The sequence below is a fragment of the Coenobita brevimanus genome, chromosome 16 (genome assembly GCF_032717465.1).
Source record: "Coenobita brevimanus isolate Jiangsu-jjx chromosome 16, ASM3271746v2, whole genome shotgun sequence".
In the NCBI taxonomy this organism is placed as follows: domain Eukaryota; kingdom Metazoa; phylum Arthropoda; class Malacostraca; order Decapoda; family Coenobitidae; genus Coenobita; species Coenobita brevimanus.
Genome location: NC_136969.1, coordinates 9,069,412 through 9,093,383, shown reverse-complemented (window position 1 = coordinate 9,093,383; position 23,972 = coordinate 9,069,412). Strand labels below are relative to the sequence as shown.

General features: G+C 43.0%; 1 protein-coding gene across 1 annotated transcript in view; it reads left to right on the top strand.

Moving 5' to 3' along the window:
• LOC145390952 (uncharacterized) overlaps positions 1 to 23,972 on the top strand; it is a 239,409-nt gene that overhangs the window by 133,721 nt on the left and 81,716 nt on the right. The window lies entirely within an intron of this gene.

Sequence of the window (23,972 nt, the reverse complement as noted above, 5' to 3'; positions counted from 1 at the left end):
TGTACACTGGACGGCTCCAAGACACATTCACAAACATTTATTCTGCAACACATCCAATCTTTTCTAACATCCTCGCCAGGAGTTTTTCTCAAGTAAGTAGCTCAGCCAATTATGATCCACGTTTTCAACATCATAAACGCACGACTGAGCTACAGATAATAGACTTTGCCACAGAAGACGTAGACTCCCCGTACAACCAAGAGTTTACGCTACATGAACTGCTCCTTGCCCTTAAATCCTGTGAAGACAGCAGCCCTGGACCGGACACCATCACGTATGGTATGATCCAGCATCTTAATTAGGACAATCTGATTAATTTGTTAGCATTGTACAATGAGATTTGGGCATATCGAACGTTCCCAAACTCATGGCATTTTGCACACATCATACCGATACCCAAAGAGGCTGGTCGTCTTATGAATCCCACTTCATTTTGTCCTACTGTGTTGACTTCTTGTCTATGTAAGGTTATGGAACGTATGGTTAATAATAGGCTTCTTTTTGTTTTAGAGTCGAAAAATTTGTTAAATGATCAACAATGGGAGATCATTTAATGAATTTGGCGCATTGTATTTCAGAGGCATTTGCTAATAAAGAATTCATGGTAGGGGTGTTCTTGGACATCCATAAAGCCTATGACATGACATGGCGACACGGTATACTAATGAAGCTCTATGCTTTTGGTTTAAGAGGAAATTTGCCTAATTTTATTTCAAATTTCTTAAAGGACAGGACTTTCTCTGTCAAATTGCCCCGTAACGAAACATTGGATACATTTATCCAGGAAAACGTGGTGCCACAGGGAAGTGTGCTTAGTCCCACATTATTTAGTATTATGATCAATGATATTCTGTCATCAGCTCCCATCCCGAGGAATCTTAAATACTCGCTCTATGCTGACGATTGTGCAATATGGCACTCTTCCCATAATGCACAACTTTCGGCTGGGCGGATTCAAGCAGCCCCTGGCTCCTTCTACCAATGGGCCTTGCAGTGGGGATTTAAGTTTTCCGTCCCAAGTGTGCTGCTGTAGTCTTCACTACTCGTAACGTACCTAATTTGTGCTTAACTTTGGATAATCAGGTGATACCTTTTCAAAATTCTGTAAAGTTTTTGGGAATACATTTTGATCGCCGTTTGAACTTCAAAATTCATGTTAATAATTTGCTTGCTCGTTGCGATAAACCATTAAATGTCCTCGAGTACCTAGCGGGTACTAAATGGAGTGCTGGCAGAATATCTTTATTAACCCTTCCGTGGCCAAAGGCCTGTTATGGAACTTGATTTACTTTTCTTGCCATATTGAAGAGAAAGTTCAGATGCCCAAAACAGTGCAAATCCCATCTTCCTAGACGCATTTTATGGCTTGCAATGGAGCACTGAAGTTGCAGAAATATCGGCAACCAATATACGCCGCCCAGGGGCACTGCCGCAACGCAACTGGGCAGGTGTTATTTTTTCTTTAACCTCCCAAAACAATACGAATGGTGCTGAAATGTTGTCCATATATGAGATATAATCATATCGAGTTATTTTTTACGTTATCATTGTGCCCATGCTTAGAAAAAGGGGTGAAAGATTTGAATTTTCGGTCCTAAATGAGAAAACTGCACTTCCTCCAAGGTTAGACTTTGCCACAGGAGAATAAAGTGGACGGTGTGATCCAATTAGCAATGTGCAAGTTGAGTCGCAACCTTTGAGCTCCCACACTACAAGCATGGCTAAAAATAGAATTGTAATGCAGTTTCAGAAGTCTAATTATTACGAATACAGATACAAAGCAGAAATAAATAAGTTTATAGACGGGAGAAAACGTATTTTTTCCGTAATAACATGTTTATCTTTCTCTGTCATTTTACGTTCATCTTTATCATTTTGCCTTGTTATTTTCGCAATATATATTGCTGTCTCGTAAACAGGGTGGTTGTATGTGTTTTGCAAGGGAGGAAAAAGATTGTATCTTCTGTTTGGGTCGAGATAATGGGTGTAACTATGTGTTTTTAGGCATGGCCACGAGCGAAAAAAACGTATATCCACTCGTCATGACAGCAGGTGGTGAACTGAAAGATGATATGTGAGAGGGTGAAGTCAAGGTCAGTCTCATGTTCCAGATTTGTGTTCACTTCCCGAAGGTTTTCACAGTTTTCTAGAAGTTGCACTGCATCAAATGATCCAAACCATTACAGCAAACCTGAGCAAATAGGTAAAGATACCAAGACAAAAATGTATTTTTCACTTATTTTCATGTCTTTTTTGTGAGTGCCTGTATTACTTCATAATCCTAAACAGGTGGTGCAAGAGAGGACAAAGATGATATGTTCTGCCTAGGTCGAGATAATGGGTGTAGTTGTGTTTGTTTAGGCATGGCTAGGAGCGAAAAAATCGTAAATCCACTTATCACAGCAGCAGGCTTTGAACTGCTTGATGAGGTGTATGGGAGTGTAATATAGGTCAGTGTGAAGACGTTCAGAACTTTCATTCACTTCCCAAAAATTTTTGCAGTTTTTTATAGGCCGCGCTCAAACGACGCCTGCGGCCATTGATCGGCTAAATGTCATTCGACGCCGGTGGCCACGGAGGGGTTAATGATGTATAAGTCCCTTACTCGTTCGACACTAGACTATGGCACACATGTGTTGGCACACAGGTGTATGGATCGGCATCTGTTGCCACGCTGAAAGTATTGAATGTACTGCAGGATGTTTGTGAATGTGTCTTGGAGCCATCCGGTGTACCAGTGTAGTTCATATGGAAGTGGAGGCGAATGTGCCTACCCTCCGTATTCGCCGTGACCATCTGGCATTATCCTATGGACTTAGAACATATAAGAAAAATAATATCTGCAACGTGGCCTGTACCCCCTGCGTCAATACCACAATCTATTGCAGAGGGTGCATCGGCCACTTGCCGTTCGCCTCCACTTACTAACTCAGGAGCTTGGTGTGGACCTCAGTGACTGACAAGTTGGTGACTAAAAATATAGGACCTTGGGAGCCACCTGGTTTCACTGTTGATGTGTCGTGGCTCTTAGTGCCAAAGACCAAGGCATCGGAGGCGGAGGTCCACCACTTGTTTCATACCATCATCGTTCGTCACTTGGGGTCCCACCACTTGTACACCGATGGCTCCAAGTCGAGTGACTGTGTGGGTGCTAGTGTGTGGTCGACTGAATGTGCCCTCAGGTATAGGTTGCCGGCTCATACATCTGTGTTTACCTCCAAACTTTTTGCTATTGACAAAGCCATAGACTATGCTCTGAATTCTCGGTATGACTCATTTGTCATATTTTCAGACTCGAAATCAGCTTTTCAGGCAATTGCATCTTGCACTACGGACTCGCACGAGATCCAGGGCCGCATCGTTAATAAGTTGCATTCATGCAACAAGTCATTCATGCTGATATGGGTGCTTGGTCATTGTCGTATCTACGGCAATGAGCAGGATGACTTACTTGCAAAGTCGGCTGTAGAGCTCGAGGAGACTTGGGCCGTTCCTCGTGATCTACGGTCGAGTCTTTCGGAAAGAAATCAATAAATCTTCTGTGGCAAGGTCAGTGGGCCAGACTAAATATTCGAACGTGTCTGGGACACTGCCAACCGTCCCAGTCACCTTTATGAATTAGTGTTGGCTCGTTTATGGCTTAATGCCACCATATTAATGCATATGAAACCTATATGGAAAAACGATTCCCACCGCACTGTGACATCTGCGATGTGGTGTTATCTATCAGTCATATCATCCTGTGCTGTCGGCGATTTATTCGTGAACATGCTTCACATATAAATTACTCTGGCACAGCAGACCTCACCTTCATCCTTTCTACCATCCTGGGTGATGGGGACATTGTTATGATTGATAATTTGATGGCTTTTTTGAGAGAGACCGGACTGATCAGACTGATGTGACTTTTTTACTATATGGTTTTGGTTTTTATCAACTGTAATTATGTATATATTGTACTATTAATTAGGGTTGACAGTTGACATATTTGAAATAGTTCCTCCTCCCACTGATCTGTTTCTAATATAGATGTCCCCTACATTAAACTCCATTCCTCGACCAACAGTCACAAGCTGATGAGTGCATGTGTGCAATACAGAAAGGTATTGGGCACTTGCAGTCGATGGTGGCCTGTTGGGCGAGGTCTTTCACTTTTTGTGTACATATTATGCAAATACAGTATACCATCTTGCTTAAGTTATTCTAATTAGGGCCGACAGCTGACGTATATGGAAATGTTCCTGACTCGTCTGGTTCCCTTTCATATACTGATGTCCCCTATATTAGGCGGTGCCTCGACTGACAGTCACCAGGTGATGAGTGCAGGTATGTAATGTAGAAAGGCATTACAAATCTGCAGCAGATGGAGTTCTCTTGGTCGAGGTATTCTTATTTTATTCATTATTGTAGGTTTAGCTATTTGCCTTTTTAGGAATTAAGAATAGGTTAGAGATTTGTCTCTTAGGTTATTAGTTTTGGGACTTTAGGTTAATTAGGCCCTTTTTTTTCCTGTTACATAACGTAAGGTTTACAAAAACAAATCTAAAAAAAAAACATTCAAAAAATACCAAAAAAAAACGAAATATAATAAAAAAATTGTATATATATATATATGTACCTGTGTATGTGTGTATGAAAGGTATATGCGTGGATGTAACTTGCAATACTTTGGTGATAGAAACTCCATGTACAAACAGCTAGATAAGGAGTTTATTACAAGCTCACAGTAAAATAGTCTGCCCGTCTTGGCTGCCTGCTATCAACTGATGCAGTAACGCCTTCTGCCCAGGCCTGGGCCCTGGGAAAGCGTGCTGACCTAGCCATTTTAGTGGGGGCATGTATGCATTGGGGGGGGGGACATATATACATCGGGGGTAGACATATTGTGGAGGGGGTACACTACTCCCCCGGGTAGCTGAGATGGTGTCTCCTGACACCAGGAGTTAAATGGTGTTTGATTATAGTAGTAAGGCAGGACCGGGGAGGTTTGTACAAGGGATAAGTATGATACAGGGGGCAGTAGGGGAGACATGGCCTTGTTGAGGGGAGGGAATTAGAAGGATATATACATATAAGATATACAAGGATTAATAGGTACGAGTCCAGTAAGGGTCGAAGGTATACATAGACAAAATGGGAATGACATAATAAGAGTGTGGTAAACAAGGAGTAGATATGAGCGTTCCAATGTTGTTCATTCATTTTTTTTTTCTTTTGTATTTTCTTTAGGATACACTGTCACTCAGTAATGCATTAAAGAAATACCATCATATTCTAGTAGGCAGAGTTCTGTTCACAGTTTGGTTAATTGTCAGATGGCATTGGTAGTCACTGAATGTGAGGGCACTAAGTACGGGGAGTTTCTACGTCGTGTGTAGGGCGTACTATGCCAGTAGCGACTCTGATTTCCTGGAGCCGACATTCCATTTTTCTGACACAACAATGCACTGCACATATGATGAGAAGAAAACCCATGAAAGCGATAACCACAGGGGGAAACACAACTGATGGATGAACCCATGAACAGCTGAAGGCCAGAGAAAATTGATCCATAATGAAATCACTGTCACTGAGGAAGGTTAGCATGCGCAAGTTAGGGGAGGTGATGGTAATGTTGGCAGATGGTAGGGTTGATGGTATGTCGATTGGTTCAAAGATGTCATAGGAGTGTTCACGGACAGCTTGGTGATAGCGAGTGGCGTAAGTGATGACGGACTCTGATTTGATGGTACAATAGTCAGGTGCTTTGTAGAGACCACTAGCGGGGACGGATTGAACCGAAGAACCAGGACACATGATTGTGACAGATGGGAACAGCAAAGAAGAAGTACTGGACATGGTTGAGGTGAGCATGGTGGACCAGGAGGTCAGGAGCTGGGACAAAAGAACAGGCCGAGTAGATGGAATGGTTGCGAACTAGAGCAGACTCACAGGGTGTAGCACTGCTAGGGAAGATAGTGAAAAGGTGGGCAGCACAGAGACGAGAGGTTGGAGTAAGTGAGGAACAGTGCTGGAGGTCCGTGGAAAAAAGGAATGCAACGGAAAGATGATCATAGGAGAGGAGGAAATATTCTGAAGGAACAGATACTTGTAACAAGGAGTTGTTGAGGCGGAAAGGGAAGGGAATGATGTGGAAAAGGTTAAAGGTTATGGCAGAACGGAGAGGAATATGGACGATGACGTATGTGGTGAGAAGAGTGGCTTCGAGAACAGGATAATAATATTCAAGGAAGGAGTAAGGGAGGACTGGGGAAAGACCGAAGGTGGAGTGAGCCCATTCCAGGACGGAACGGAGAGCTGAGACAGGTACTAAGTCGGCAGTGACACATCCATTGATAGCATCGACCAGGATACGAACCAAGGTAGAGACTTGAGACAGGAGAAAGTCAACGGCCAGTTGGAGATTATCCATGTTGAGTTTGAGGTAGAAGAACTGAGAGATAACGTTGAGATCTGAAAGGTGGCGTTGTAAGATATCGGTGAAATTGTTTAGAGTGGACGTGACTTCATTTAGTTGGGTCGTGAGCTTCTGTAACATAGTGTGTTGGATTGTAATGACTCGGCGCTGTGATTCTAGGGCTGAAGCTAAATGAGTGAGATCAGATTTGAAGCCAGAAATGTCACGGGCTGTAGCAACGCCAAACAAGCCACTCAGAATCTCACCGCCGAAGTCGAAGAGACCTCATTTCACATGAGAATGACCCACGGGTGTCTGAATGGAAAATGTGTCATTGAGCTCAGTGAATCTGTTACTTATGTATTGCAATTGCCAGGAGAGTGGGAGGAAAAGGTTATAGAGATACTCATTCGGGTCGTGTGTCCCCATGAGGGCCGTGAGATGGGTCCTGATTCCGCGGAGCTGGTGCGCGTAGGCAGGTAGGGCAATGGCTACGTCAGCCAGGGGTGCAAGATCATAGTGCAAGGAGGCTACGTCCTCGATAACCATTACCTCGCCTCCCGAGCCAACCAAGGCCCCGGGACGTACTCCACCATCGTCCTGACCTGACCCAGACCCCAGGAGGGTCAGCACTGCCAGCAGGGAGATCGCTAACATCATACCTAGAAAATCAGGGTAGAGTTAATGGGGGAGGTCGTGAAGAGGTTGATGGGCAGAGTGCAGTTTTGACCGATATTGATTGGTTGATGAAAGAGCAGGTGGAGGTGGAGAGGAAGGAGACTGAGGGATAGGTGGAGACAAGGTAGACTGAGGGATGTGAGGAGGGGAAGAGGAGGCAGGAGGTTGTGTAAGTGACTCTTCCAACACGTGGCCACGGGGTGCTCGCTTTAAGTCATCGACGTGGACCCATCTGGTGTCCCTAGTGGACAGGTCCTGGAGGTGAAATTTGTTGCCTTGTTGAGTGAGGACGCGGTGGGGCCCTGTAAATTTGTCATCCAACTTAGAGGAACGCGAATGGGAATGAGCAAAGACAAGATCGCCTACATTGATGGTGATAGGAGAGGCGGATTTATGTTGGCGCTGCAGCATGTCCTCCTGAGAGGAAGCCAAAGTGGATTGGACATACTGGTGGATTGTCTGGAAGTTGGCCAATTTTAGTTTAACATAATCATCCATGTTGTAGATGGGTTCTGGCTTTGAGGATAAGAGAGAGTATGGGAGGTCCTTGTCAAAACCAAAGAGGACGAAGAAGGGAGATTCAGCAATGGGTGCATTGATGGAGCTATTGATTGAGGATGCCACTTGGGGAATCCAGTCATCCCAGGACGAACTATGGGAGCCTAGATGACTAAGGCACTCTAAGATTTTTCGGTTGTGGCGTTCTACAAGGCCATTGGAAGCCGGATGGTTAGGCACGACATTGCACTTACTAATATGAAAGCAGCGACAGATCTCATCGAGAAGGTTATTGTTGAACTCTGTACCATTGTCAGTAAGAATGGTATGAGGGGTACTGAACGGGCAAATTACGTGATCTACAAAGGCACGTGCAACGCTCTTGGCGGTCTTGTCGGAGAGGAGTACGAGAACACAGTAGCGGGAGAAGTGGTAGACCGCTACGAACAAGTACTCAGCGCCAGATTCTGTGAGAGGTAGTTTTAAGAGATCGATTGAGACAGTTTCCCATGGTCGTGACGGGATTGGGTATTGTAAGAGAGGTGCTGGTAAGCCGGTTGATCCTTTGTGGCGGTGGTAGGAGAGGCAAGAGTCACAGTGGGCATTGATATCGCAGCGCATGGTTGGCCAATAGTATTTGAGACGTGCTTGGCGCAAGCATCGGTCTTTACCTGGATGGGAAGCTTGAGGAGTATTATGAACAATATGAAGAACCTTTGGTATCAGGGCAGTGGGGACAACAAGTTGGCGTACTTCGCGATTGGGCATATCTTTGCCTGTTAGCAGTGTTTTCCTGTACAAGAGATCATCATCTAGCATGAACTCATCTAGTGATACTGGCAGAGTAGGTAAGGTCGAGGCATCGCCAGATTCTAGGAAATAAATGACTTTGGACCACATGGGGTCTTGGCGCTGAAAGTTTCGAACAGCTTCTGACGTTAGTGTAGTGTTTTCAGTTACTTCAGGCTGCAGTGATGTTATAGCTGCTGCTACGTGACGTGAGAGTGCGTCTGCGACTACATTCAACTTGCCTGGTACATACTGAAAAGTGGGATTAAAGTCCTGGATGATGACAGACCATCTAGCTAGCCTACCTGTTAGATTGCGATTCTTGAACAAATCACATAGTGGAAGGTGGTCTGTTTGGATATGCACTGGGTAACCAAAGACTATATCTCTGAAATGTTTCAAGGACCAGATTACCGCTAGCGCTTCGAGATCTGTGACACTGTAGTTACGTTCAGCGGTTGTAAGGGTGCGACTAGCATACGCTATTACGCGCTTCCTTGATGCTTCATCGAGTTGCATCAAAACGGCACCAAGTCCAGTGCCTGAGGCGCCTGTGCAGAGAAGGAAGGGTGTGGTATAATCAGGGAATGCTAGAACAGGGGCATTTACAAGAGCTGTCTTTAGCTTTTGGAAGGCCTATGACTGGTTGTTAGTCCAAACAAAGGGCACATTCTGCTTGAGTAAGTGGGTCAGAGGAGCGGCGATCTTTGCATAATCCCGTATGAATGGACGATAATAGCCACTGAGGCCCAGGAAACTTCGTACAGCTTCGGTAGTGGTAGGTTCTGGGAAGTTAAGAATCGCCTTAGTTTTATCCTCATTAGTATGAATGCCTTGTGCATCTACGACATGGCCTAGGAATTTGATTTTCTTTCACAGAAAGTCACATTTACTGAGATTGATTTTCAGGCCTGCGAGCTGGAGGCGTTCAAAGACTTGCTGGAGTTTGGTAAAATGATCAGGGATGGATTTACTCACAATAATGATATCATCTAGGTAAGCAAAAAGAGTGTCCCATCATACCGCTGAAGACTGAATGGATAAGTCGCATGAACACGGGAGGAGCATTTCTCAGACCAAAAGGGAGTCTCTTAAACTGAAAATGTCCAGAAGGGATGCTAAAGGCTGTAACTGGGCGAGAGGACTCTTCCATTTCGACCTGCCAATACCCTGAGGAGGTCTAAAGATGAAAAGACTACGTTATTTTCACCAAGGGATTCTAGCAAATCAGTGAGGACGGGTAACGGGAAACGGTCTGGAACGGTGACAGAATTGACCTTACGATAGTCGACTACTGGTCGAAAGTTGCCGTCCTTCTTTGGTTCTAAGAAAAGTGGGCTATTCCATGGACTGACGGAGGGTTCAATAATGTCTTGGTCTAACATGTTCTGTACCATTTGATCTGCTTTCTCTGGCTGTGAGGAAATCGATACGCTGGTATGTAAATCGGCTGAGTTCCTGGTAGTAGTTCAATCGTATGTTTGACAAGGTCTGTTCTACCCATCGGTTCACCGGGTAAGGCAACCACGTTTCTGTACGAGGTCAGAAGGTCGAGGAGTTGAGGCATATTTTCTGGGAAATCTGTGCAAGTGAGATGTGAGAGCATATCGGGTGAATATGTCGGCGCAGATCCCGTAGAGTTAATAGAACATACACCGATTGGCGTATCATCAGTCTGAATAGTAGGAACTGAGGAATCCTGGCACACCTTTACGGCCGCTGGGTATACTAGGAAGTCTCCAATCTTTACACCACTTTTAAGTTTTAGTGGAGCATTTGTGACATTGAGCAAGTACAGGTAGCATAAACTGTCCTCTAAGACTGTACACCACGCTGACTCATAAGTCAAGCCATTCACACAACACATCTCAGGTAGTGTTAGTACATCCACTCCTTCTTTCACACCGGCAACACAAACAGAGACTTTGGTGAACTCATGCGGTAACAAAATTGTGCACGTATTCGTTACTGCACGTTTCGTCTCTGCGTGTTGGAGAAGATCATTCAGACTGTGTGAGGTAGGTAACTGAGACATGTCTGAGTCAGCGACAGTGTTGTCGGGAGAGGAGGTAAGAGCCATGTCCGAAGGCTGAGATGATGTATCAGTAGACATTGATGAATTGATGTCCTTGCTCGCAGTCAGTAAGGGAATGATCTCCGTATTCTCAGATGATGATAGTGGTGGTTTGGGCTGGGTTGGACTTTTTGGTAGTGATAGGGACAGAGGTAATTGAAGGACTGATTTGATCGTAAGAACAGGACGGGGACATTCCATAGTGTAAACCGGGAATCCAGAAATGTCTATACAACCACAAGCAGGTAATAATGCAATGGAGTGTTGTGCCATGGTGGAGAAACCAGTAAGGGCATCTGCGGGATACTGTAAGTCATTAGTGACATGAAATTCAATTGGGATAGGGGGCAAATCTCTGTGGAGTTTGACTTCAAGGGTGCCTCTTCCCTTAACCTTAAACTCGGAGCCTTCGACACCACATAGGCGAATGTCTGGTGGTTCTAGGAAACTGACGTGGTTGTGATGTCGATGAATAATTTGTAAGGAATTTTCGGAGATGAGATTTACTATAGATCCTGTGTCCAAGAAGAATGACGTTGGTATGTCATGACTGCTTCCGAGAATGACTAAACCCGAGGATGTTATGGGACCTACATGGCGAATGGGGAGTTGGGTGTCTGGTTCTACGTGATATTGGTCTGATAAGGGCACGGCGCTGCCCCCGACTGTTGGCGGTTGAGGTAACGACATTCCTCAGTGGTGTGAGTCGTGCTTGATTTGTGGTATTTGCAGTGTGGACGACATGAACGGGAAGGCGTACGCTGTTTGGTTTGGGAGTGAGGACGTCTGTATGTACGGTCGCAACTGGATGCTCGATGTCCAGGATGACCACAGTGCCAGCAAAGAATCGAAGATTGTTTGTTCCATCGGACACTAGATTGATCATGACCTGCAGTAGGAGAACGATGTGTGGCAGGTCTGCCGCGTGTGGTGGGACGGGAGCGAGATTGGTCTAGGGTTGTGGAGGTGTGCCAGACTGAGGAGGCCAAGGGTTGGGTGGTGCCCTGACACGTGTAGTTCGAACCCGTTCTTTCATGAATGGCTTTAGTGACCTGAATAATTTTATCTCCTGGATTGAAACCGATTTCCAAGGCTAGCTCTCGCTCTTTAGGAGTAAGCCAGTGAAGGAATCTCAGGTAACCAATTAAGTCAGCAAAGTTGGTGAGTGAAAGTATTGGAACGCCATTCTTGTCTTCTAACCATTTTGTGCCTACCAGTAATTGGAGCATCTCACTACTAGTTGCTTTCATGGCGGCGGCAGCTTCGCAGAGCTTGGCATATTGCGCTGGGACGCGCAAGTCCTCGTCTAGTTGGTTTAGGAGATTAATGAATCCCATGAGAGACGCAGTATTTGAATGCTGGCTACAAAGGCTGATGAGTTCCATACGAAAATCAGCAAAGGTACGAATGCTATCGAAATGTCCTGCACGGATCGCGGATCCGATGTCTGATTTGCCGTGGTGCAAGCGACCTAGGAGGTAGGCTACTTTGAGCGATTCATCGGTTATTTGCCTATTGTGTATTTCTGTTTCGACTTCTCTAAGGAAATCATAGACAGACCAAGTTGGGTCCTGGCCGGTAAATTTGGGACGATTGGCATCGTCGAGATAGATAGACTGTGGAGGGTTGGCCATGGCTGGAAGTGCAGAAGTGGCGAGAGGAGAGGTGTGGGAGAGAGAGAAAGTAGCGGCAGTTAAGGGCGAGCAAGACGGGGTATGAAGGGAGGCAGGAGAGGGAACGACAGGGGAAGGAGTAGAGGAAGAAGAAGGGAGTGTAGAGGCAGGAGTAGAGGAGGAGGTATCTGGATTTACGAGTATAGGAGGGGGAGTAAGTGATTCTGCGGGAAGGGAAACGGGAGTCTCAGGGACAGGGCGGTGGTACTCTTTGCCACTTCGTAAATGAGTGATTGTGTTAGAGTCGGCAGACGGGGTAGGATCAGGTGATGTTTCCGGATCAAGAGGGCTGGTATTAAGCGGTTGACGTGGATAGTATGACATTTAACGTGGCAATGGAAGATGAGATGAAGGATTAAGATGGATACGTAGGTGGAAATGTATAAATAACAATGAGAGAATGGAATACACGAGTAGGCATGAAAATGAATGAAGGTGCGGGGATGGATGTTTTAAATAAAAGGCGAAGGATGAGATGGAGTATAAATAACGTAGGTGAAGATGAAAACGGGGTAATGGAAATGAGATGGAATATTTACAATAACCAATCTGTAGAGAAAATCGAGGATAATCTCTATAGAAAGGAAAGATATACTATAGTTACACAGTGGAGTGTCGAGATGTATGACATGCAGGGGTGGCTGGGCGTAGCTGGGCTGGGGCGGGGCGGGGCTGGGCGGGGCGAGGCGGGGCGAGGCGGGGCGGCGATGGAGAGACAGCTGGGCGGAGAGGAGAAGAGACGCTGCGATGAATCACCGGCAGGGAGTGGCGGTCTTAGGAGGCTCCGTAATGCAGACCAGATGTGGCGGCGGCGGAGGCCGGTGGTGGGTGGTGAGGGCAGAGGTTGGTTCAAGGCAGGTGTAGAGCTGTTGAGTTGCAAATGCAGAGAATGGTGGTGGGCAGGCAGTGGGCAGACAGTGAGAAGTGACACCGTGGGGGCAGGAGTTATGATGAGTTCAGAGCAGGTGCTGGGAACAGGTGCAACAGGTGCATAGGTCGGCGACGGTGACACTTGCGGTCAGGAACAAGGCGTGTGGGTGGGGTTGTTGGAGAGGTGAGCACTGGTGAGAGAAATTGTAAACTCCGAAAGCACAGCCAGGTATTACACCACTAGAGGCACTGAGGAGGGGCGAGGCTGGCAGATGCGAGACGTCGTGTATCTTGTGATGTCACTAAAAAGCGGTGGAGGCGGTCAGAATCTGATGGTTCGAAACACCGCTGCTACCAAATGTAACTTGCAATACTTTGGTGATAGAAAGTCCGTGTACAAACAGCTAGATAAGGAGTTTATTACAAGCTCACAGTAAAATAGTCTGCCCGTCTTGGCTGCCTGCTATCAACTGACGCAGTAACGCCTTCTGCCCAGGCCTGGGCCCTGGGAAAGCGTGCTGACCTAGCTAGTTTAGTGGCGGGATGTATGCATTGGGGGGGGGGACATATATACATCGGGGGTAGACATATTGTGGAGGGGGTACATGGATGTGTGTATATGAATGTATGTATGTATATATATGTTTGTATATATGTGTATATATGTGCCTATGTATATACATATATATATATTTACCTTAATGAGCAAGGGCTTCGGCCCCAATGGTCGATAGGCAACAAAAAAAAAAAAAAAACGAAACTCAGTTGAGGGCTGAAATTTACATGAGCAGGGTCTGTCGAGGGAGTAGCTTAACCCGCCCCGTCCCGACCACTTTTTGACCACTGGTACCCCACAATCCCGACCATTTTTCGACCCTTTTTTTTTTTGCTAAAACTTTCGCTTTTGGTGAGAAACATCGAAAATTCATAGAGAAATCGCTCACCTGAGGTTTAAAATACTCATTACAGGTAGGAGAGCCTCCTTACCTTACTGGGTTTTCTATCAGGCTGGCACCAAAGAAAACGAGTTCTATGGGAGGATAACTATTTCACACCACTCATAAACGGTATTTATTTATTTACTGTTACGAATTTATGTGTAGTACAAGAGTATATTGGTTTTCAAGCAGTAATATAGGCATTATAAGCATTGTTTCACTCACTAATACCTGACCTTTTTTTGCCACATTACCTGATCATCATTTCTAACTGTTTCTTCCTCTAATGCTACGTACCAAAAATGACTCGCGAAAATTGAAAATTGTGGAAATTATGAACCTTGCAATTGCAAGACGTTGAAGTACGTCCTCGGGATTAGCTGTGACAAAACGTGAGGACGTGGAAGTACGTCCTCGGGACGGCGCGGGTTAATATTTATTTTCCTATTGGTGGTAGGTGGGGGTGCTCACCATCCACTCACTCGATGTAGTGCTGCTCTCGGGTGTCTGCCCTTTCCTCTCCATCCCTATTTCCTTCCATTCTCTTCTGTCTTTCTTTCCTTCATTCTTTCCTCTTCCTTCAGCCTGTGGGTGACTTTACACTGAGTGACAAGCCAAATGGTGTCCTGTACACCAGGAAAGCATTTACTACGCTGGGTGGTAACCATATAACCAGATTTTGGTGCCTGGTGGCTTTAGTGGGTAATTATTGCGCTCCAATCGGATTGAGCCGGTGAAGGTTTATATCCAAGGGCTGGTTGGGGTTGATTGCTCATGTAATACCACTCAGGGATGATTGAGACTGGTCACTGTCATCTTATATGTCGGGACCAACTGCCTAGCCCCGGGCTCCTACGCTCCTCATGGGGCAATGTAGGATTGGATGATGGATGGATGGTTGGATGGTAAGCTTCACTGATGAAATCGCATCCACACCTGCACACTCCTATGCCCGTAACTCAGATAAGTCTTAGCTTGTATACCATAGTTAGGATTTATTATTATTACTATTATTATTATTAGTGTTTTATGGGTTTGAGACCCCTCGTGTCCTGCCCAGCATTGTATCTATTGTTTACTTATTTTTAGGATTTCAGAGTATTATCGTGCTTACAATATTTAATTTGTTTTGATAATATTTCTTTGTGACATTTTTAGTAATTATTTTTTTCTAAACTATTCATTATTGTTCATTCGTTATCCTTTTGTAAAATTTATTAGTTTAAATATTTTTCCTTTATTTTTATTCCCTCAACTTCCCCGTGATTATATTATTGATCGCGGGATGAGAACCTGAGTTATTTTTTTATTTATTTTTTTTTTATACGAGGAAGAAGGAAGCAAAGGCCGTGAGCCCGCAGACCGTTCCCTCCAAGAGAAAAACAAAATACAACAGAGAGCCAAATTCAAGATCCGATCATTTTGAGATGCCTGGACACACTGCGTTTGAAAGACTGGAGATCATAGGCAGCAGGAAATACAGACAGAGGGAGACAGTTCCAGAGCTGACAAGTTGCATAAATGAAAGACTGGGAGTAACGGTTAACTCTTGCATTAGAGAGTTGGACAGAAAAGGGATGAGAGGTTGCTGCCAGACGGGTGCTACGCGCCCGTCGTAGAGGTGGAGGAATGCAAGCAGACAGTTCAGAGTAGCAGTGACCATTAAAGTAGCGACAGAAAAGAGATAAAGATGCAACAGTGCGGCGAAGAGACAGAGGTTGAAGGGAGTCAGTAAGAGGAGGAGAGTTAATGAGACGAAAAGCCCTTGACTCCACCCTATTCAGAAGAGCTGTATGTGGGGAGCCTCCCCACACATGAGAGTTGTACTCCACACAGGGGCGGATAAAACCTCTGTATGGAGTCAACATTTGTGCAGGGGTAAAGAAAGAGCGGAGTCGGCTCCGAAGTGTGTCTTTCTTTGCTTCAAATTTCTTTTTCATTCAGTATTTTTTTTTTAATTCTTTCATAACGCATTCAGATCATATATACTTTGATATCCCTTGCGCCACCTTCAGAGTCGTAACACCATTATGTAACAAAAATACTTTCACTGTTTAGAAATATGTTTTATTCCGTTAATTTCGTTTACATCAAATCATTTTCGTCTGGGAAACCTTTTAAATATGATGCAGGTTAGAGAGCTTGGTTAAACATTCTAACCAAGTACAAGGAAATAGTTAATTTATCACCTTTCGAAGAAGCACCAGCAAGTCTGAAGCCTGTAATACAAATTTTCTGAGGAGGAAAAAACCTAATACAAGAACGTTTAGTATGACACATGAAATACAGGTTGTTCATAACTTTCCTTACCTATGACAACAACATACAATACATTATCGTTCTGAAAGAGATGGACAATGGCTTTACAGTATGAAATAAGACTTAAATGTCTATTGAAAGTATTGTGCCATGTTCTTATTAAATACCTGGTGTCTTGAAAATCTCAACGAAATGGTGACTTTGGGATGTAAATGCCCACTTAACTGAGAGCCCATATAACTGAGAGCACAAATGAGATCTCACGTCTCTTATCTTACTTTAGTCAGCTGTTTGCTCTGCTCAGCTTTGGGTAACAAAACAATTTTTAGCACAGCTATCACACTTTTTTGCTTTTTCCCGTTTAGAAGAGAGACGCAGATAAATTTACATGAAAGGGAACTTTATCTTTTCCTTGGCTCTTGCTAGTATTTTTCTACTAACGATAACGAAACTGTGTCACATGATGTGTTGGCAATTCATGATCTTGATACATGGAACCAGTTCACTTGGCTATCATATATAAAGAGCCTACCTGGGTAGCATCTGTTTGATTTGGAAAGGAATGTTTCATAACTGAATGAGTTTGCAAAGTTACTTTGAAGTTGATTATGAGTACTTCAACTTAACGTTTACGTGAAACTCAGTAATACCTGTATAGATCAGGTTATTTAGTATACCCATAATGATAATGGAACTCTGTTTGTATTGCTCTGAGATTCATTTCAGAGAAATATAACTCATCATGTACACTGCTATGGGATGGAACACTTTAATACGGCTGTAAATTGCTTTGCAATGTTTTCCTTTAATAGGTTGGCTAGTGCTATGCCTGTTCTCAACGTGTCCCTCCGCTTCCACAGCCTGAGCGATCTGCAGACAGTGGTGACGTTGGACCCAGGTAACCAAGCTGCAGTATGGCACGAGCTGACAGGCCCCCCGTCCACAAACTGATGAATTTGCTGCGTTCTGTCAGAGTGGTTGGGCGTGAGGGCCGTTGTATTTCCATGTTCTAAGAGAGATGTTCAACAATTAAATATGAAATAGAACTTTATCCTTCCGGTTAGTTTTCATTAAGTGTAGGACGTATTATCTGCAGTTACTTTTGCTTAAGTCCTTCACAAACGGGACATTACTTTCACTGCACTCCTGTTCCTACTGGATATTTTATAAAGTACAAGATTAGTAGTAACTTGTTAGATGAAGGTTGTTTATAAAACTGATTCACTTCGAAAAAAAAGTTTTTTTAAATTAAATACCATCTGAATGCTGGGACAAGATATAAAAATCCTGAACTATCTTTGGGTATTGAGAGGCAAGTTTGGATACTGGTAGCAAATTTTTTATGCTGGATGGCAACAGACGAGAAATATCATTCCCTCAGAGGCAGTGGTCAGCAGTTTTTTTTTCGAATCCATAATATATTTGTTGCAATGAGGCCCATCTATTTAAAAAAAAAAAAAGTGTGCCATATACATCGTAACTTGTAGCCTGCCCAGGATGGACTGTGCCTACAACGCCACTGGTTCTGTAATTCATATCCCGAAAAAGACCCACGAATCAAACTAGTAATCTCTCCACCCCATGAAAGGTGTGGGAAACTGTAGCAGGTTAATGAAGAATGAGGAAAAATCATCAGTAGGTTATAAACAACAATAGTGGATCGAAATTCGTCAAAACACAAAAGTAACAGGTCCTTATACAGGTCTTTAAACAAAAACAATTCTCTAAGTATCCTTCCAAGAAATTAAGCAAAAGAAACAAACCTCAAAGCAACTGAAAGAAAGGTCTAAGTAAGAGAAACAAAAATCAAAGCAACAATCAAATTTTTAAACAACAGAAATAAATCTCTAAGTAACATAAACTTCTAAGCAACAGAAAAACAATCTAAGCAACAGAAATAAACCTCAGATCATCAGAAACAACCTCCAAGCAATAGAAACAAATCTTTAAGCAAGGGACAGGTTGGTACTTAGAGACAGGTAAGCTGGCATGACTGGGCTGCTTCATTACACTCTCAGCCCTTGTACCACAAACATCACTTACTCTTTGGAGAAATACACTGTCCCCACCAACTGCCTAAGCAAGGAAAATATGTCTAAGGCACAATAATAATATATATATATATATAAACAAGTCCTTATAAAACAAACAGGTTATTCATCAACAAACAAAATTTTAAAAAAGAAAAGTAAGTCTACAGCAAAAAAAAAAAAAAAAGTCTTCCCCTAAAATGAAGCTTAGGAAAACAAAAATTAGTCTTAAAACAATTAGAGCAAGTCTGAAAGCAATATAAAAGGACATTAACTAGTCTTAAAACAAAAGATAGGTTGCCACTAACCGGTAATTTTTTTTCTGCTAATTTCCTGTTGACCGAGAAATATTCGCTCTGTTTCACACTGTCTGAAATTCAGTGATCTGTAAACACAAAAAACGTCGAAATTAAAGTTAATAATATGTACTAATTACCTTCGCGCAAAGATGTTTCGTTAGGTCACAGAGGTTGGCAGTGCCGGATTTGGGATGTAGGGGGCCTGAGACCCGTTTTGGTGGGGGGCCCATCCCAAGCATCAAATTAGCATGGTGCTAAATGAAAATACATTTTTAACCCTCGCACTGTTGCAAAGATATGCTCGCTCGCACGATACATCACGCTCCCGACGACTTATGATACTGTATTCAGAAACTGATGTAATTAAAGATAAGGTAAAAACGATACTTTCTGAATAATCTCCACATTAATTAGCCCTAAATGAAAAAAAAAAAAAAACAGATCAGCCCTGAAATGCACTGAACACTTCCTAGCATATCACACAAAATTGAATAATCAAGAAGCAAGAAAAAATAAAAAAAAAGTGTGCAATCACCACTTGTATAGACTGTTCATTGAACGAACAGTTTCTAGAAATCTGGTCTAGTCCAGGTGCTTTCCGCAATTTTAATGGAAAATTCTCTTATTAAATCATCAAAATCCAATGAGCTGTCCGACTCAGTGCTCATGACTGTCAAATTCGCTAGTCACTCCTGTGTCCTGCTTGTTCGTAGGCGATTCTTTATCAATTTCAGCTTGAAAAAAAAAAAAAAAAAAACGCTCAGCACTGCAGTTGCTCACCATTACAGCCAGGTACATTGTCAGGGCTACCTGCACGTTGGGGAAAATATCTAGCAAATGCTTACTGAGGATAAGTTTGTAGAGAAATAGCTAAGCACTAACGTGTTTTTCTCTTCATCAGCGTAATATGCGCAAAGGCAGCAAACTGGATGAGCTCTTCAGAAAATGAAGTCTCCAGATCGTTGGGATAGACATTCAGTAGTTTCTTAGCTGCTCTAGACAGCTCTCCAGAGGATAGCTTTGTCAGTCGTCCGAAGCAGCCAAAGCGACCTGACATCAGTTCATTCGCATGCAGCCGTTGGTTAAGAGAAGCTATGAACTGATCAATGACAGGAATGAAATCCTCTGACAGTGATAACAAGTGATCAAATATGAATACTTGTTGGCAGCTGGCACCGACACCAGGGCTGCCAGATTTGACCGTGGGTATAAAACCAAATTCTTCAATTTTCATTCCAAGATTTAGTTTTTTCATTTAAAAAAAAATAATAATAATAATAATAATATATATATATATTTTTTTTGGTTCTCAAAAGCGCCAGTTCTTCCATAGGGAATTCACAAGCACTCGACAGACATATACATTATTTTTACAGTTACAAGAATTGTGACATCTCTCATATACAATATATACTTCATCAGTAATATATATATATATATATATATATATATATATATATATATATATATATATATATATATATATATATATGAAAGTGGCAATAATTAAACCCTATAACCATCCGTCATAGTACCTCTCTCCAGGTCATAGCATTTTGAAAAAAGAAAGGCTTTCAGCTGTCTCTTGAATGATTCAGCAGAAAAGAGTTGTCTCATGGACAAGGGCAATCTGTTATAATCTAGGGGCTCTATATACAAAAGAACGATCGGAGAAAGATGACTGGTGAATGGCTCCAGGCTCGTCAAGACACAAGGAATCATCTTCACTACGTAACATCGCACCCAGACGTGCTGATGGGAGTTTTAGCAATTCAGCAAGATTTTCGATTCACCAAATTTAAGAACCTTGAATGTAATAAGACACAGTTTAAATTCATTTCTAGCCTTTACTGGTAACCAGTGCAACTCAGTTAGGAACTGTGTAGTCGAGGTTCTCGGGGGGAGACCAAATATAGGCCGTGCTGCCCTGTTCAACACAAACTGAACTTTTGTTAGTATATTATTTGGAAGGCCAATCCGCTGTGAATTACAATAATAAACACGAGACAAGACCACTGCATGGACCAATGTTGCGAGGCAACATCTATTCAGGAATTTTCTCACAGAGTACACGTTCTGATATGCAAGTTGCACCCTGTGACAACTTGATTAATATGTTCCTTGTATTTTAACTTTGAATTAAAATGAACACCCAGATTTCGAACAGAACAGACTGGATGAAGTTGTGACACATCATCAGAGCCAGGGCAATATCAGTGCCATTACCAAATTTCTTAAAGAAAGAATATTCATATATTTACCCCTTGCCAATATAGGTACACTCGCACCAAAGAGTATCGGTGCAGAATATGTGTTAAATATTATGAAACACGGAACAAAGGGAACTGGAAATTGCGGCTCTGTCCTCCCACACGCATGCATCTCAGACGATAAATGACAACTATATCAGATATAACTCCTGTGTCCTTCATAATGAGTAGGAAATAGCCGTAAATGTTATAATATATACAGGTGTTAACGGGCTGTCAGTGCTGCATGGTCGATTAATTCCGGATGGCATCGGACCCACAGTGCACCGATACTATCTGTTGCGAGTCTACATATATAAGGGAAAAAAATTATTCATTTGAAAATAATGGTATATGTTCTGTATTTTCATGTTCTAAAAGCTAACAAATTAATTGAGTACATCGTCCAACCAAGTTCATTACCATCTCCAAATCCAGTACCAAATCACGATTATTCATTATGTGAAGGATTTTTCATTACCAAGTCGGTCCTGTTTTGGTAATGAAAAATACCAAATGTCAAGTTGCCCAGCGTTTGGTGGGAGGCCCCTTCTGGTGGGAGGCCCGGGGCCCAGGCCCCGTGGGCTCACCCCTGAGTCCGGCCCTGGAGGTTGGTTGTGACGATCGCTGTGCTTTCATGTTCTGTATCTAAAACTTATGCATCAAAGGATATAAAAAAGGTGGACACTATCTTCATTTACAACTGTCATTATAAGGTGGTAAAGAATTAATAAACGTCTCCCCGATAAAGATACCCTGCTCTGTAAATGGGGATATAACATGACTAACAGGAACGCGTTATGAATCTTAACAACACGGTACCATATAACTAATAACAACACGGTACCATAACTAATAACAACGCGGTACCATATAACTATTAACAACACGGTACTATGTCAAAAACAGCAACACGGTACAACATCACTTACAGCAATACGGTACAGTATTATATCACCGACAGCAACACGGTGCTCTTTCACTAACATTAACACTGTACCGTATCACTAACAACAACACTGGATCATATGACTAACACGGTACCATATGACTAACAGCAATACAGTGCCACATGACTCACGACCAAAGTATAGAGGAAAGTGAGTCTGGAATGTGATCTCTAACAGCCTGGAGCAACAGCTGAGCTCTGAGTGCTGACCGGCCTCTTGGGGCCGTTATATAAACAGTGAACATCTTTCCCTCCCCTCTCACTACACCAGCCAGTGTTTACCTTCCCCTCCCCTCTCACTGCACCACCTAGTAAACACCCCCCTCCCCGCTTACCACATCAGTCAGTGAACACATCCCCCTCCACTCTCACTATCCCATGGCAATTTACCTACTCCAAGAGATCAACTAGACAGATCAACTAAAACAAATAGATCAACTGGGTTACTGGGGACATGTCCACATATTTTCATGATAATGCTTCCATTAGTGTTATATAATTCCCTGGAGAGACAGACATAGACAAGTGAGACTAAATATCACTACCCTCAATGTTAGAAGATACTGTCAATGAGAATATAATGTTGCTACACGTGTATACTATGGTCAGTAACGTTACTCCATAGGCAGTGGGTTATGGAAAAGAAAAAAAAAAGACTTCCAAAATTTATTAATATCTATTCTTACACAAAGGGTAAAAGTGATACCAATGAGAATACACTGCGGTGAGTGATACTGGAGGCAACTCATACTTTGCCATTTATATAATTCTATATGTAATTCTAAATTATTTATGAATTCATTTAATTGATTAGTATGCACTGCTTTCCTTATCAAACTTAAAATGAAGAGCTTTGTCAGCAACGGTGATGTGTGTGGTCAGTGATGGTGATTGTGGTGTGTGTCTTAAGTGGCCACCTGACCTTTTCGGCCCCACCTGGCTCCACCACACACCATCTCCATCATCAGCACCACCACAGCCAATGTGAACCCAAACCTAAGCACCGCAAACAAGCCTTGAAAATGGATAACGCGTGATGTAGGGCAGTAATCCTTTCATTGATGGACTTAACTAATAATGCCCCTTACAGTATACATGCGTAGTCAGTTCTTACGACGTCACACATACGTCTATAAAAGACCTACTGAAACAATTATTTGTTTCGAACTGATCTTGAGACCACGGTAGGGATTGAATTATTTTCTACTATCCCATAGTCTTGTATAGCCTTGACGTTTAATCTACCCTTACACTCAGATAACGTCAGAATAGACTTTTTCTCGGAGGACGATCTGGATATTCATAACCTTTGTCCATAACTCGTGTGTCTCTCCGTCACCCACAGACAACTGCCCAAACACTTCAGCACAGGCTACTTCAATGTACCAGATATGAAGTCAAGTTCACTATGATCTCACCATATACAGTGGAATGATGGGGGTCGGGGTATTGTCCAATGTACGTAGCTACATTCATAATTACATGGGCGCGTCCACACGTGTGCTTGAACAAGTGCTGGCAACATGTATGCAACACAATAATAATTAACACGCTGCAAACAATGTTGGGAACAGCAGCGTCCAGATTATGTTGGAAACATCATGATGAAGTCCCAGCTGCCTGGTATGGACACTCATATCCCAACGCCTCTGCTGCCAGTGTTCGAAGCTGCAATGAAACGTGTTTGCACACATCTCCAAATGTTGCTGCATACATGTACCCAAACATGTTGCCAACCTTGCTGTCAACATATGTTCGAGGGCACGTGTGGACATGCCCTAAAAGGCAGGTTTTACTGTGGTCTTTTAATTTTATACGAAATACCTATCTACATAATTAAATGTGACACAGTACATATTTACATACGAGATATTAAAAGATGCTCATTACTTGATAGCATACACCCAAGATTTTCACCACTTTACTCCAATGAAGTATTTTAATATTTATTCTTTAACTTTACTCACTGCCGTAGTGAAAGGGTTAATGAAAGCTATGTTTAGCCCTCGGGTTCAAAAACCTCTTGTGAACCGAATATAATTGTCTGGGTGTAATGATAAAATGCAATATCAGATTGCGGGGGATAAAAGGTACAGTGATGTAAATCTACCTTATCTTCAGTAATGAAGGAAGTTACTCTCATGGCTTACCCAAACACTGGTGAGTGAGAGAATGGTGTTGACGGTGATAATCCTGGGTGGGTTTTTGTACATGCTGGAGTTGGGTTCTGAGTACTTCATCCATCTATCGTACTTCCATGATTCCACCA